This window comes from Arvicola amphibius, chromosome 1 (genome assembly GCF_903992535.2).
Source record: "Arvicola amphibius chromosome 1, mArvAmp1.2, whole genome shotgun sequence".
NCBI lineage: Eukaryota > Metazoa > Chordata > Mammalia > Rodentia > Cricetidae > Arvicola > Arvicola amphibius.
The window spans coordinates 145,825,711-145,837,851 of NC_052047.1; the positions used below are offsets into that span (position 1 = coordinate 145,825,711).

The following is a 12,141-nucleotide window of genomic DNA, read 5'->3' on the forward strand; positions in this document are numbered from 1 at the left end:
CTACCAGGATTTGAGAACTGGATCCCCCTGACTTGGCTTTGCCTCATTTTACTCCTTCCCCAAAGTCCCTCTTCCAAACACCATCATTGAATTTAGTTCCCATGCTTTTCATACTTCTCGACGGAGATTAGATTTGAAACTGGGAACCCTAGGGGGGTAACCAAGCCATGTCCAGGCTATACAGTAAGCGCCTACTGCTAGGTCAAGCCTCCAAGCCCCAGGCCTCAGAGCTAATGGCCCACGGGAGCCATTTCTAGTCTTACAGATGAAGCACAGTGGTGAGCGTATCAACCAGCATGTTGATGCCTCAGCAGGCACAGTAGCCTGCTGCCGCCTGTCAGCTGCTCTCCCCTTCCTGGAGGCGGGGAGTCTGGTCTGAGTGGATCTCACTTCCCTACACTACTCCAGTCACTACCTGCTTGTTCCTCAGTCCTGGGCCCAGCATCTTTCCTGGGAGGTCCCAAATGTCCTCAGGCCACACTGATCACCCTGCTCTATCCCTGAGCATGCACTTGCTCCCCCTGGATGTCGGCTTCTGCTGCTCGGGTTGGGGAGAAGAGGCAAGCTGGATGTGATTGATGGCCATGGATGTTGTGTTTATATGTGACTTCCCAGGAGGTTCCTGGGCCTGGTGTTTTCTCATTTTTCTCTGCCTTTCTCCTTCTTGTTCTTCAACTCCTTGGGGCTTTTCTGATGAAACTGGAAGCTCACAGCAGAGATAAGCTTCAGTTCCCATGAGGGGTGGGATCTGAATTGTTGGTGCTTTGCTGGTCTGGGCGATCAGACTCTGGCTCTGCCTGAGGCATTACACGGGTCATGCTAGGGCCTTTGGAGAATCTGCTCCATGTCTGGGTGTGTGACAAGAGGGGATGTCAGTTAATGACAGGGCCAGGAGAGGCAGTGAGGAATGCGCTCTGGGCTGACAGGATGAAGGAAGTGAAGTGGGCTAGTGGGGTGACAGGGTGGGAGGTGGGGTGTGGCCATGGGGGTGGTGGGATGATGGAGGTGGGGGATTGAGTGGTGGGGCAGTGGGGTGAATCAGATGGGAGTGGGTTGTTGGGGGATGGGGTAGAGGGGTAAATGGGGATGGGGGTGGAGCAGTCGAGTGGGTGGTAAGGGAGGTGGGGGATAGGGTGGTGGGTGGCAGGGCAAGGCAGGTGAGGTGGGGTAGCATCTCTCTAAGCTGCTGTTACCCAGCTCCTGAAGACAGGCTGTGGGGAGGGCTGTGTGGGTGCAGATCACACACACACACAATTCATTAATGAATATCTCTGACATTATCCATTTGAATTTAAGTGGAGAAAAGCCAGTGAGGAAACAATGAACATTCATCTTTTTTTTTTTTTTTTTTGTTGCTGCTCCAAGAAAGATGGTGTCTAAGGACATCTAGAGGGAAGCATTATTAAACCCATGAAGAGGGATAGATTTTCTGTTTCCCCTTAGAGTCTCCCTCTCTGACTGTGGTTTTCCTGGGCTGCTTTTGGATTGTTAAACTGAGCTTGCACTCCAACTCCCAGGCTCTTGGAACAGCGCCCCCTTCTGCTTCTGTCAGGAAGAGGAAATTGGAGGTTCTCATCCAGGCAGACACTTGGGGATTCAGGCTCCTTTTCTTGGTAGCCAGGCCTTTCCTGGAGCCTGGAGTCCTCTACATCCCCCTCCATATCTGTCTTGAAGGTGAGGGATGGAGAAGGTGAACTGGCGAGTGTCCCACTTCCCTGCCTTCCCAGCTTCCTTAGGAGGGTCACTTATTTGCAGGCTGGGTCTTGGAAGGTTTGCTGAGCAGTACTAGCTATTAATAGTTCTCTCCCTCCTCCCCTACCCCATGCCTTGTCTGTCTTCCTTCTTCTTCTGTAAGGGCTCTGCTTATAGACTTTGCACACCTTACTTAACACTCAGCCCAGCCTGCACCCAAGTACCCCCAAGTCATCCTGACTCTGTTCCCACCTCAATACCCTAGGAAAGGCCAGAAGTGCCAGGCAGTGGTGGTGCATGCCTTTAATCCTAGCACTTGGGAGGCAGAGCCAGGTGGATCTCTGTGAGTTCAAGGTCAGCTAGGCCTACAGAGCGAGTTTCATGATAGCCAGTGCTACACAGAGAAACCCTGTCTCGAAAAACAAGCAAGCAAGCAAACAAACAAACAAACAAGGAAGAAAAAGAAAGGAAGGAAGGAAGGAAGGAAGGAAGGAAGGAAGGAAAGAAGGAAGGAAGGAAAGAAAGGAAGGAAGGGAAAAGGAAAAAGAAAGGTCAGAGATTTTGCCATAGCCTTTTCATTGGCAGGTTCCTATTTTATTTACCTTGCATTGGACAGAGTTCATTGCTAAAGGGAGAGCTTCCTTGTGAATGTAAATCCTCTTGGGCCTCATCATGTGTGGTCTGTCTGCTCTTTAAAAACACTGTAGTTCATGGAGATTGAGTCATGGATGCTGAACTCAGGGCTGGTGGCACTGGAACCCAACCCAGGGGACACTGTGTCTTCTTCAGCTTATCCTGCCTGCAGTCAATACCATCATACACTTTAGCACCCTGCTGGAAACCCATTCATCAACAAATTAATTGATTCTACTTGCTTGCATGGTGTGTGTGTGTGTGTGTGTGTGTGTGTGTGTGTGTGTGTGTTTTCCAGAGGTACCAGAAGAGGGCGTCAGACCTCTTGGAGCTGAGCTGCCTGACGGGTGCTAGGAACTGAGTTCAGGTCCCCTGCAAGAGCAGTACAATCTCTCAAGCCCTGAACGAGGTCATTGATCCTTCATGGAAATGTGGATTTACTTGCCCTTCCTTTCTAGGTAGTTTCCTGGTGTTCTGTGTCATATCCTGTGTAGCCCGCCTGGTTGCTGTCTACGTCAGGGGAACCAGCTAGCCTCACTTTGGGAGTTTTTTCTCCACGTTTGCATCTGAGCCTCTCTCTGTTTAGTTTTCCGGTGTCTCTGTGTCATGCATTTGACTGAGCGGGTCTGTCCCTGGGGTTCTCCGATCTAGAGTAGCTCTGATTGGCTAGTTCTCTGTTTTCGTAGCGCTACACTGTTTCTGACAAGTACCCTCCAGAGCTTCTTTTGGGCGCATGTTCTGATTTCTGATTATTTCCCTCCTGAGTATAATGTTGCTTAAGACAGCCGTTCCACTATGGGGTGGGTTTTCACTCAGCGGAAGTTGGCTGGCTCTCTACTCATCCTTCTCTTCTCTGTCTTCATTGTTGCCTAGGCCATCATCCCTCCCCACCCCACTGCAGCCGAGTGACCTCAGCTCTGTCCCGTGGATCTGAGAGCGTGAACCCTCTCAGCTCTCTTGTGATATTAGATGTATCAGTCTGTCGGTCTGTCTTTGCACATAAAAGATGTGGGGGTGTGGTGGGGGAACTTTCTAGAGGGCTGGGGGAAGGCATCTCCCCTTTCTTTTTCCTCTAAAGATGATTTTACATGCTTTTCCTTGGGAAGTCCCCTGACCAGAGTCAAAGCGTCTTCCTCACTGTTGGGTGCCCTCCACCCCATCACTCAGTGAAGAGCCCTGCCTAAAGGGTCTCCCACCCGCTTACTCCATAACCTGGTCTCCCACCCAGGGAAGAGAAAAAAGCCTCAGTGAGAGGGAAGAGGCACTTCCTCTACCACAGCCTTCTGCATCTCTGCAGCTCATCTGATTGGTCCTGTGGTACCCCGGTTCTCCTCTAGGCACTTTTGAGGCTGGCTTCTGTATTTTTTTTTCATTTATTCTGACTTACTAGGTTCCCAGAAACTTCATCTCTCAGTTTTGGCCTCCAAAGTAGAGAGCCCTTGACCCGCCGTCCATTCCAGTCATCTTTCCATATAGTGTTTTAACTGGGTTAATCTTTGTTTCCCAGAATTGCTATTGTCATAGGCGTGCGTGCTGTGGTCTGTAAGAGGACTCCAGAGTGGCAGACAAGATGCTGAAGATCAAAACTGGGAGGACAGAGGAGGTAGTGAGGGTTAGGCTGCCAGGGACAGGTACAGACCATAGTATACCCCTTCCATGCTGGGGTCTGTCCCCAGGACGTGTGGGCCCACTTCACTCAGGCAGGATGCGGCCTTGCCTTGAGCTGATCTTGACACAACTCATCCCTGTGGGTGTGTCCTACGCAGGGAAAATCCCAGTGTGCCTTAATTATACCCCAAGGTATTGAATGGCTTCAGAATGTTGACTTCATGAAAAACACATATTAAGGTCTTGAATGTGTCCTGTATTGTCCTTGCAGCAACCTTGAAGTTGGTAGTGTGTCTGAGCATCTTTGTGGATGGTTACCACACCTGCGGAGAGGGCCAGCATCTTAGGTGTGCACATGGAACCTTGATGATCCACAGCCAGGAGGAGGCAGAACATACAGCATGCTCTCTCCTGGTCACCAGGGAGGCTCAGGATGTGCTGGTTTTTAATTAGGTTTTTCGATAGCACAAAGAAGTGGGTTTTCTTGTGACATTTTCATACATACAAGCCATTAAACTTTGTTCTTCTTCTTCTCTCCCACTGTCCTTCCCTGCCCCCTCCACTTCCCCCCACTGTCCCTCCCTGCCCCCTCTACCTCTCCTCACTCTTCTTCCCTGTCTCACCTTTACCTTCCCCTCCCCTCTCCCTCCCCCCACTTCTACCTTTCCCACATGTCTGCCTTCGTCCACCTCTGTCTCCCCCTCCCTTCTTCCCCCCACTGTCTCCCCAACGGTCCTTCCCTGTCCCTCTACCTGTTTGTTGGTCTCCTTCCTCCTCCCAAATATCCTCCATCTTCTCCCCTCTCACAATACTCTTTCTACTCCCCACCCCGCCACGCATCTAAATCTAGATTGTTTATATGAGAGAAAGCATGCAATATTTGTCTTTTTGAGTCTGGCTCACTTTGCTTAACAAAACAATCTCCAGTTTCATCCATTTTTCCTGCAAATGTCATGTTTTCACTCTTTATGGCTGTATAAGATTTCATTGCATCTACATGCCATATTTTCTCTATTCATACGTCTGACATCTATGTAAGTTGTGGTGCAGAGCAGAGCAGCAGGCATCCCAGTCTGTAGAAGGAACATGGGGGATCAGAAGGGAGCTGGGAAAAAGCAAAGCAGATGGTCTGAGGTCTGAAAACCCCCAAACCTAAGGCCCAGCCAGGATGTACCCACTGACTGCCAGGTCCTCAGACCTAGTTTGCACAGGCAACTGATACTCAGTGTGGGAAGGTGGCCCTGAGCAGCCTGTGTGGAGACCAGTCCTGGGACCATGGTCTTGTCTTGCTGTTTTCACTTGGCATGTGTCCCTGCCCTGGGAGGCCCACTGAGGTATCACTACTGCCATAGGGTTCCTTAGCAGCCAGGATGGGTCAGGTGACTCGGGAAGGTTCCCAGAACTCTGAGTGTCGGTATAGCGTGGTATAACTTGGGTGGCCACAGCACAGACATCCAAAGACCATGTTTCCCGCCTGCTTTGACCATTTCCTGGCTGGTAACCCTCACTGTGGTTGCAGGCCCATTTCTCCCGCAGGTCTTGTGTCTGCTTGCACCCACTGGAGTGACCAGGCATGCTGGGAAGTGTTGCTCTGGACACCTGTCCTGGAGACTAGACTTGTAACAGCACGTTGTAACCGGAAGGACCTCTCAGGAGCGTTATCAGTTCTGGAACTTTCTGAAGACCATTCCGCTTCATTTCGTTCAGGACAAACAAAGCCCCTGGAGGCAGAGACAGGCACTCCCACGGGTATGAGTTGTCAGCAACAGAGCGGACATTGTTCCTGCATGCCGTCCCTTGCGGGCTAAGTCCTCTGTCTAGCTGGGGACATGACACAGTTCCTGGAATCCTGCCCAGAGGAACTGTGTGGAGCTGCCAGCCAGCTTGCCCCAGGGGGCCCCCAGTGCCTACACACTGGGTGGTGGTGCTTGGAGAAGCTGTGGAACTGACCTTCACTGCCCCGTGTGGCCCAGTCCTGCTGCCTCCTGCTGCTTGCTATTTCTGAGATCACAACTCTGGTGGGTCCGAAGCTTTGGGCCAGGAGGGTCTAGGGCAGTGCTGACAAGGCACCCTGGAGCCCTGGCTGAGCAGGGCTTACGTGGAGAACAGGCATATTTCTGCATCATTCCAAATGCGGTGTATAACTGGCACTGGTTGTGTGACCTGGCCTTTTAAAAAGTGGCATGTACCCAAATTACTACCCAGTGAAGCGGGCTCTTCTGTTAGATTTTTTGGAGAATGGTGAATGAGGCAGTGGGTCCAGTGCTATGACCGAGCTGTGCGGCAGCACTGACTTGAACCCACATTCGTCCTAGGGAGGGGGAAGAAGAGCCCTGTGGCAGTGGAGGAGGACCCTTGAGGGTTCCCAGCAGCAGCCCCTCAACCTCCAGTCAGGTTTGGCACCAGGAGCTCAGCCAAAGCTATCAGTCCAAGCCCCCATCTCCTCTACCCTGCCACCCTGGCCCATCTCCTGGCAGCTGCTACAGAGAAACGATGCTGGCCCCTTTCGCCTTAATTAGTGCTTCCATTTATGACATAGATATATCTTCCTATGGGGTATTTCATTTAGCAAAAAGCTTTTCAGCTACCACTCTGACCCCCTTAAAGACTATTTATTGCAGCTCATCCGTCCTCTCTCTTTGCTTGACTCTCTGTCCCTGTCTCACTCAGGTACCGCTCCAAAGCCACAGCTCCAGATTTGGCTCTCCTAGAATTCTCTGCCTGTCCATCTCACTAGCCCTGCCCCCACCTTCCAGCAGCCCCCATCTCTCACCTGCTTCTGAGTGGTCTATCAGAAACACCCTGACCGTTGTGCTTGTCAGTGGAGTCGAATTGGAGCTCGAGGCAGTACTGTGACCCTTTTGCTTTTGGTCACAGGCAGGTGACGGGCAGGCTGGCTTTGCATACATAAAATTTCTCCTGCTTTTGAATACTAGGGAAACTCAGCGTGCTGCCAAGATGCTTGAACCCATGTCCCTGTCCAGTGGCTGAGAACAAAGGACCGTGGGGTGGCCATCCGTGGTGAGAGGGTGTAGGAAGGCTGGTACCTAGCGTAATCACCTTGACCAGCCATCTGAATGTTGTTCTTGGCCCCAGGGGAGAAGAGAATGTGGCATTTCTTCAAAGGCTCATGGTGTCTGTGCCTTTGGCAAGCAGGCAGCTGGTATGGGTGGTGAGGGCTGTTACGCATGTCGGCACCTTCCTTCCACGTCAGGAAGGTTTGTTCTGGGTTGGTTAGGGTGCACCACAGAGGATGCTGGCTCCATATGGCTCGCCTTCTCCTTGTTCCCTACAGCATCCTAGCACTCGTCACTGTGTTTTGGGCTAAGTCACTACTGGGAAGGCCGCCAGTGGAGAGGCTGGGTCCACAGGGCCTGGCTCCCTAGCCAAAGCTCCTAGTCCTACCATCTAGCTTGGGTCTGAACTTGCAGCTAGTTCACAGCTTATAGCTCACAGCTTACAGCTCGCCATTACCAGCCTCTAATTCCTGCTGGAGGTTCCTGCCTCTAGAATTCCTTCCCCTGGAATCCCAGCTCTCCCTGCCCTTTTATTATCTTCCCTATGTAGTTCGGGGACAGATGCTCCCTGCACCATCCATCTGGCAGGCATCCCCAGCTCCCTTTCTGCCCTGAACCCTGGACCCACTACCACCACTTCCCCAGCATAACATCTTATCCAGTGGGCTCACTTATCTTGGATACTTTGTGGGAAGTGCAGAGGCCCCTGACTGAATTTGGGCACAGTCTGGGCCATGTCCCTTCCCTTCCTCCCACTTGTACCCTCCCACTTGGCCCAGCTGTGAGCATCTGCCTCGCCAGGGTTACCTTTAAAAAAGACTTCCCCAAAACAGTCAGGACAGCTTTATTGATTTATAATTGTTACAGATCACAGAGTCTTTATTTTTAGCATGCTGGTCAAGAGTTTCTAGTAAATTTGGCAAGCTGTGTGCCCATTGCTTCCATCCAGGTTTGGGGGTACTCCACCACCCCAGGAAGATTCCTCGAACCACTTCCAGCCTGACAAATGTGTATCTACCCTGACAAATGTGGTTCTTCCTGTTCTGGACATTTCCACCTAGATCAGGCCACACAGTCTGTGGCCTCAGTGACTGGCACCTCACTCAGCAGTGTGGCGGGCACTGCCTTTATTCAGCTCTTCCAGGACTTCCTCCTTCCCCAGAGGGAGCTCTATCCAGGCAGACACTCCACCTGACTTTTTCAGGCTGCCTTCGAGTTATGATTTCCCTCACTGTGCTTGACGAGCTGCTTGCTCAGTGTCTAGCTCCCTTGGCCCCCTGTGTGTTTCGTTAATGCAGCCACAGCTGAGGCAGTGCATTATAGCCTGACTCGAGGTTCTGGGCTTGCTTAAGCCTCCCCTGTCAGTCAAGAAGGAGCATTTGAATTGAGTCCCGGGTGATTCATTTGCTAGGGAAGATGTGTACCCAGAACTTCCTGAGCACGACCAGACATGAAATCTGTGTGTTGAAGCCACCAAGGTGGCCATGTGCTGTGGTGCAGTAGGTGTTGTTGAGGGGGGCAGGCATGGGGGCAGCTGAGACATGGTCGTTTGGGTGGTCAAGTGAGTTCTGTCCAGAGTACGTATCTTCACTAAATTTGTACCCATGGCCTTGGCTGCTGTGACTGAAGGGAGGCTGGAAGAAGAAGAAGACTGGAGACTCCTGGGAAGAAGGAGAAATGGAGATGGGAGCCAGGTACAGGGCTGGCAGGGAAGGAACTGCTCAAGCGCCAGGTGACAGGGCCAAGAACAAAACTGATAAGATCAGAGCCACAGGCTCTTACCAGAGAGTTCTGGGGGCGGGGTGGGAGGAGTGTGCAGGGCTGTAATAGTGACCTGTCTATCAGTTTGAAATGGAGTGCCTGTGTCGTGGCAATTTCTTAAAACAAGCCAAAAACCTGTTTTCTTTCTTCCTCATTTTCATGTGTGTAGTGTACATGTATGTATATGTATGTTTGCATGTGTGTGTGAGTTGGTGTGCTTGTGGAGGAAATCATCCTTGATTGCTTCTCTCCCACCTTGTTAGTTGAGACAGGGCCCCGCAATCAAATCCAGAGCTCACTGATGGACATATGGATAGGCTTGCGTAGCTTACTCTGGGATCCTCCTTCTGAGGATGGGAATACAGGGTCCTAGGAAACTCTGATCCTCATGCTAGCATGGCAAGTGCTTTAGCTGCTGATCATCTCCTCAGCCTTCTATATATATTCTCACCATAATTCATATAACTGCACCATTCGTGGACAGTGTGTGCTTCAGTGGATCTCAGGGTATTCACAGGTGAGGGGCACTGCCCCCTTAGCCATAGTGTCTTCTTAACCCTGAAGAAATGCATGCACCAGTTAGCCATCTGTCCTCTCATGGAGCTCTCTAGTTTTTCCTGTTTTGTACCTGCAGGGTAAGGGGAGCCACAGGATGGATGGACTGAGAGGTGGTGACTAGCTCTTTAGGGTTCTGTCTCTTAATGGACACATGTTTGTCCCCTCATATCTGTCCACATACCAACACTCACACATCCACTCGGGGTTTTGTTTGTTTCTTGTTTTTATTTTTTATTTTTTTCAGACAAGATCTTTCTATGTAGATTAGATTGGCCTTGAACTTCTGACAATTCCTCTACCTCAGCCTCATCAGTGCTGGCTGAGACTGAAGGGATAAACCACCATACTGACTGGCTTCTTTTTTTTTTTTTTTCTTTTTTTGGTTTTTCGAGACAGGGTTTCTCTGCAGCTTTTTTAGAGCCTGTCCTGGAACTAGCTCTTGTAGACCACGCTGGCCTCGAAATCACAGAGATCCGCCTGCCTCTGCCTCCCGAGTGCTGGGATTAAAGGCGTGCGCCACCACCGCCCAGCTCTCTGACTGGCTTCTTAAACATCACAAGATAGTCTTTCTGATCGACTGAGACATGCAGAACTCTTGTGTCAAAAGTTTCGATTATGCTGAGGGCTGTACTTCACTTGGCACATCTCTCTCAGAACAGACTTTCCTTATACAGTTAAAACTTTTATCTAATTAATTAATTAATTCTATTTATCTATCTATTTGGTTTTTTGTGTGCTCATGCGTGCACACCATGGCACACGTGTGGTGGTCAGAGAACAACTTGTAGGAGTTAGTTCTCTCTTCTGCCATGTAGGTTCCTGGGGCTGAACTCAGGTAATCAGGTTTGGTGACCTTGGCCCTCTCACTGACGGACCCAGAGTGGACTCTCTTTTCTACTTGCTCAGTGCTCACCCAAAGGTGGTCTATTTGGCACTACAGACTTGACTAGGGATTACTTGCCTGTGAGTTTGACTGGGCACATTTTCTGCTCTGAAAGAAAAGCCACCCATCAGCACTGATGTGATGCTTCATCTCCGTTGCCAACTTGACTGAATTTGGGACCATCTGGGAGACACCCCTCTTGGTGTCTGCAAGGGCGTTTCCATAGGGGCATCTGGGTAGCATCATCCCATAGGCTGGGGTCCTGCACTGAACAGAAAGAAGAAAGTGAGCTGAGCACCGGCGCCGGTGTTCAACGCTCTCCACTTCCTGACTGTGAATGCAATGGGACACTCCTGTGCCGTGCTGTGTCTTCCCTGCCAGGATGGACTGCATCCTCAAACTGTGAGCCAGATAAACCCTCCCTTCCTTAAGCTGCTTTTGTCTCAACAATGAAGAAAGTCACAGTACAGTTGGATAGTGGATGACACCGATGATGATCCTCATTTAGAGGCTTGGAGTTCAAGGACAGTGGCCATAGCCAGTGCTCAACCATCCAGCCAGGCCCAGGAGGTTGAGGATGACTGAAGGCTTCAGAAGTATTTTATTCTTCATTTAGAGAAAATGTCGAGAATTCGAGAATATTATATATCACAGGCTCGAGGGTATCTATTACACAGATCTATGACCTCAGGCAACCTTCACTTTTTAGAGATACAGTTAAGCTTTACTGATACAGTGGGCCTTTGTTGTCCACATTCCCAGTATCCTCACCTCAGGGGCAAAGCAAACACTGTCATGAATTCAGAGTCAAATTCATATTCATTCTCTCTGTTTCTCTCTTCCTCTCTCTTTTTTTCACTTGCTTGTTCTTTCAGCACTTTTGATATGTAGCGCAGTCTGCCATAAACTCATGATCCTCCTGCCTCATCCCCCAAAGTGCTGAGATCATAAGAATGTGTCACCATGTTCACCCCTTACCCATCCATCTACCCACATACCTACCCACCACCATCTCAATCATCCCCCATCTGCCCACCCATCCTCCCACTCTTGCAAACATCCAAGTGTCCATCTGTCCATCTATCCTTTTGCAGTATAGAAACTTGTGTTTTGGGTTTTGTTTCTTCTTAGAGCGACTACCCCTTTGTGCTTTGTAGTGGATAGCTGAATCACTGCTGAGAGGGGAAGAAGGCACGGAGTCTGACTGCCTGTGGTCTCATTGTCTCATCGCTAAAACCCAAGGAAGCCCCCCCCCCCCGTCCCCGTCTACCCTGCGGTGCTAGCAGGGTAACCCGTTCCCCTGTGCTTCATCCGAGCGGTCCCATTTCACAGCTGTCATCAGGAATTTGGTGTCTCATAGTTGTTTGAAAGGGAGCTGAGGCCCCAGGCCCCATAATGCAGGGAATCGAGGAAAGGTGACCTTGATCCTGTGGCTAATATTCCTCTCTTAGGCTTCATTGCATCAGGTGGAGAGGGACTTGATTTATTTATTTTTATTTTTTTAGGGGGGGGGACTTGATTTTTGTATCTAACATTTTTAGACAACTAAAAGTGGCTGAGCCTTGTCTCTTTTCTGTGTTGTCAGGATCCTGAGCTGCCTCTTCCTTTGCTGGATGTTAGGTTGGAGTGTTATATGCAAGGTCAGGTGACCTAACTTGCAGGGGTCTTGGAGCCCAGACATAATCAGCCAGCATAGTGTGCTTTTCTGCTTAAGTCCATGGCTAATTCCCACTTAATTCTCTTTGAGAAAATAACTTCTGGGAATGGAAACCTTGTCCTGGAATTACCCAAATTCTATAAAAAAAAAAAATAAAAAAAAAACGAAACAAAAAAACCCCACAGTGAATCCCACATGGGGGTGGAGTGCTGAGGCTCAGAGGCCAGGTTAAGCAAAGAGCATGTAGCACCTTCTCTGCTGGTGTTTCCATGGCAAGTCACCAGGAAGGTGATCCAATCATCCTGTGAAAGCTGAGGGCAGGGCTGTCTCCT

At 50.2% G+C, this 12,141-nt stretch overlaps 1 protein-coding gene across 7 annotated transcripts in view; it reads left to right on the plus strand.

Moving 5' to 3' along the window:
- Window positions 1-12,141, plus strand: part of Shank2 (SH3 and multiple ankyrin repeat domains 2) — a 433,832-nt gene that overhangs the window by 52,949 nt on the left and 368,742 nt on the right. The window lies entirely within an intron of this gene.